This window comes from Augochlora pura, chromosome 4 (assembly GCF_028453695.1).
Source record: "Augochlora pura isolate Apur16 chromosome 4, APUR_v2.2.1, whole genome shotgun sequence".
Classification (NCBI taxonomy): Eukaryota; Metazoa; Arthropoda; class Insecta; order Hymenoptera; family Halictidae; genus Augochlora; species Augochlora pura.
In genome coordinates this window covers 27,887,636-27,892,155 of record NC_135775.1, presented here as the reverse complement: position 1 = coordinate 27,892,155, position 4,520 = coordinate 27,887,636, and positions in this window count along the sequence as shown.

Sequence of the window (4,520 nt, the reverse complement as noted above, 5' to 3'; positions counted from 1 at the left end):
TTGGTCCACCTGTGGTCACTAGCGGCCATCGTAGTAGTCAGTTGTGGTAATTCAAGTGGTAATCAATTGTGATTTAATTGGTTATCAGTGGACACTGAAATAATTATCAGTGGTCATTCAAGTGTTTGTCAGTGATCGTGCTAGTTGTAAATTCTGGTCATTTTTCTAAAATGCTGCATCATATCTGCACATCTTGATGCTGCTTTTTTCTTCTGATGTCTTTCTTTGCCGTTGCTGCTGCTTCCCGAGTTCACTTCACAAAAAAATGTGAGTCGCACGCTTCTCTTTTATTACGCTATAACGTAAGTTTTGGGTCTCCACTCCAGCAACCTCCACGTGGTGAGACTCGGGCAATCCATGTAATTTCCGATTTCGAATCAGCTGTAAATTCGTTTACAACTAATTCTAAATCTGTAATTACATGGAGCTAATGGCTGTGATTTGGTGATGGGTAGTTTTAAGTATTAATTTGAATCTTGATTTTCTTGTATTACTTCTTCAAGTAGAAGGTTTCGGGAAGGACTTGAATTATGTTTGCTGCGGTTCTACGTCACAAACTTGGGATCCGTACTAGACGGTTATTTGGCTAGCCGGGAGAAGTCGTGGGAGTGTTTGCTGCGGCTGTTCTTTGCAACTACGGGGATGTAAGTGGTGGACGGCTCATATGTGGACGGTGCAGTGATCGCGAGTATCGTTGCGGGCTTCTTCGTCGGGATGTCTTCCTGTTCCAGAATTCTAAAGCAGCTGTCTTCTGTCATCAAGTAGTGAGTGAATATTTCAAGAAATTATTACGTAGGAATTGTAGTATTTTTTAACGAGTACAGTGACCAAAGGATTGCCCGGCAATCCTTTGAGTGGTAATATGTTTCTCAGTTAGGTAGGGTCTTTCTGCACGCCGCGATTTCTTTCAATATTTTCAACTATTGCTAATTTTATTTCGAAGCTGCCAAAAAATCGGTCTTTTGGATTTCACATAAAACGAATGTTGCAAAAATTATATTCGTACATTTGCTGTACCAATATATCGAACAAGTTTTTTCCGATTAATCGTATTAGAGATCGCGTGCAGAAAGACGGTCCCCTTTATATAAAATATATTTCTTAATATTCAAAGTAGAGTCTCACTTTTTCTTGTTTTGATATTTTTATTATACTTATTCGTACGCGCATCTTTTGAATTATTATTATCAATTCATTAAACGTATTTGAAGATACTTTGAAATTATTTTTATCAAATCATTTAACGTATCCGAACATTGAAATAATTCCTATGAAGTTATCATTAAACGTCGCACTAATTGTTCAATGAATTTAAAATATCCCTCCCCGGAAGCTAATGACACTTTTTAGATAGGATTTTCAGAGATTTGAGGTTCCATGCTCGTTGCTCTAATCCTTTCGAGTGCCCAAGGTTACTCGGAAGGGTGCGAGCAACGGTGCATGGAACGGTATTTAAAAATTGCGACTGACAATGGCTAGCGTATCGTGCACGACGTAATTTCCACTTGTGTGTGTGTGATTAGGTAGTGGATTTTGCGTCGGTTTTTTAAAATTGTAATTACGTTGAATAAAACATATTCCATTCGCGATCCATGTCATGCAACGTGGATCCGTATGGAATATGTATAGAATGTTCATTCGCTATTCTTATTTCGAGAATTGTATCTCTACTTAAAAAATACTTATTGTAAAACGACTGTTATTAATAGTCGATTAGAGTCACGAGAAAATAAATTTTAATTATTATAAGACCGCAATGATCGCTACCATTGTCAGTCGATTTCAGGAACTAACATGTACCTTAATTGTGAATGAATGTGATCATGTTGAGGTGTCAGAGGCGTCCCGGGACGTTCTCCGCAGGTTAGCACCTCAGCGTATGTGTGCCAATCGTGAAGCGAATGTGTTGGTGCGATTGCTTTGCCAATTTTTTAAATATAGGATTAGGTAGGCTAGGTAACTTGCCTTAGCGTGTGTGTGTGTGAACTGTTAGGTAGGGCCGGGACTGACCGTCGTTCTCTTTCGGGTAGGCCGCGATTCGCCCGACGGTCAGTCACCGGTAGGGCTCAAAGGGTTCGATTCGAGCTTTATTCGAACGGTGCATGACGTTCGATGTTATAGCTCGAAATCGACCCTTTGAAAATTCTCTTAGCTTCCGCGGTCGCGAACGCGTACGCGCGGGAATTAGGGTTTTCGAAACGAAACGATACCGGCTCCATTGCACCAGCAGGATTATCGGCTTTTTCCGAAACATTGTTTCTTTGTTTCGGAGATCGTTGGTTTTCTACTAGCTGCGGAGCACGTTTAAGGTTCTAGGTTCATCAGGCGATTCGCCGAAGAAAGAAGAGGCTAAATGCCGAAGAGGCCTCTCCAACAAACTGTTGAGGGAGGCCACCATATTTTCGTTACCACTTTGTCACTGTACTCGTTTGTTAAAATTGTAGTTGTAGTTGTAGTAGTAGTAGTAGTATATGGGCAGGCTTGCCGCCCCAACGATCAGCGCAGATGGGCACGTCCGCGATTTGCAAGTAGCGTTGCGAAATGACCACGCGTTGCTTTAATCAATTTCGAACAGAGATCAAAATCAGTGTTCCAAATAAAATAGTCACGATTTCCTATTGAAATCAATTTTCTAGAGCGTAGCGTTGCGAACGAAATAATCGCGATTTCTTCTTGTTTCTTATGCATAGTAGCTTTAAATATAGCGTTGCGAATAAATAGAATATCTCGCGTTGCTTTGATCAATTTTTAACGTTTCTCAAAGTCCATTTGTTTTCGAAAACTTATCTTTTTGGATCTCTGTTCGTTGAATTAGCGTCGCGTGCATACAATCGCGTTGCAGTAGTTTGCTTTCCGACTTTTCAGACGCCCATGCTGCCGCTGCAACGATCGGCTCGGGTGGGCTCATCCGCGACTTGCCATAGCGTTGCGAATTAATCGCGCGTTGCTTCAGTCAATCGTTCGAACAGAAATTGAACTTAGCGTTGCGCAACTGATCGCGTTCGAACTTGCAAATTTTCTTAAATTTTTCAAAGTCGATAGAGCAGCTGCTTTTAAGAATCAAAGTAACTTTTTTGCATTTCTGTTCGTTGTGTTAGTGTTGCGTTTAAATAGACGCGTTGCAAGTAGCTTCACTTTCGTATTTTCAGACGCCCACGCCGACGCCGCAACAATGGACAGGCCTCTCGCCGTCCCAACGAACAGCTCGGATGGGCAAATCGCGATTTTTGCATTAGAGTATTTGTCTTTGAATCAATTTCAAACTTTTCACTTAGCGTCGCGAAACGATCGCGTTGCAGTAGCTGCATTCGTTTTTCAGGGCCCATGCCGGAGCTGCGACGCACCGCAGCGTGGCATTCGCGATGTTTTCTTAGAGTCGTGAATCGAATTCGAATTACAAGTTCGCGAAATAGTTATTAGCGTTGCGATTTAAATCGCGTTGTCTTAGAGTCGCGAAAATTGCAACGCGTTGCATTAGAGTTTCGAAATAAATGCCACGCTGCGGGTAACCGATCCAAGGATCGCTGCATCGTCGACGAGTTCCTTTTAGCGTTGCGTGAAAGTAGATCAAAGTGCACGGGAGTTCTCCATTTTCAATGAAATAAATTAGTATCACGACAAAAAATACACTGATCGCGTTTGCTTTTATACAGCAATGTCTGCTTCTTAAAATAGCGTTGCGCAAGCACGGTCCATTCGCGCGTTTGTTTTTGCAATACATATCGAGTGGACCATCATTTTTGTCGAATTTTTCACATCATTTATTTCATTTCTTATTTTTATGTACTTTTTATTTCTCACATATATGTATTTTATATTACTTAAACTTATAGACACTTTTAGCCAATGAGGAGGAGATTACATTCCACTAAATTGCAGAAATATCATCGAGGGATGCGAGTGTTGCGTTATTTATTAAGTCGTACGTTAATTATTAAGTTGATTATCATCCGCCGATGGATTATCATTCACGGTGAGATCATTATTCGCCGTGGGATGGGTTCCAGCGTTTTAGTTAATTATTGCGTGCGTGGGTTACTTAGTTATGATGAATCATCGTTGTAAGAAAAGTATTCGAACTTGGTATTCCTCCGATCGGAGTTCCTTCAGGGGCTCGCTCATGGGAGGGGCCGTGAGCGAGTACGGGGGGTAGCGTCCCCGAAGCACCCGAGGCGCCTATAGGTCGTTAGGATTCTTAATTTAAGTTTGTTAGACTCCTTTTGGTTTTTGAATGTTGGTTCGATTTCTGATATGATCCGGTTGTTCAACGTTGGATTTCCTCTTCAAATTGCATTCGTGTGCACTCCTGTGCACTTCTGTGAAGTCTCCACTCCAAGATCCTCCACGTTGTGAGATTCGGGCAATCCATGTAATTGCCGATTACTAATCAACTGCAAATTCGTTTACAACTAATTCCGAATCGGCATTTACATGAAGCTAATGGCTGTGATTTGATTACGGGTTAGTTATAAAGTCGTTGCGTTATTTAACAAGGCGTGCATTAGTTAATAAGTTATATT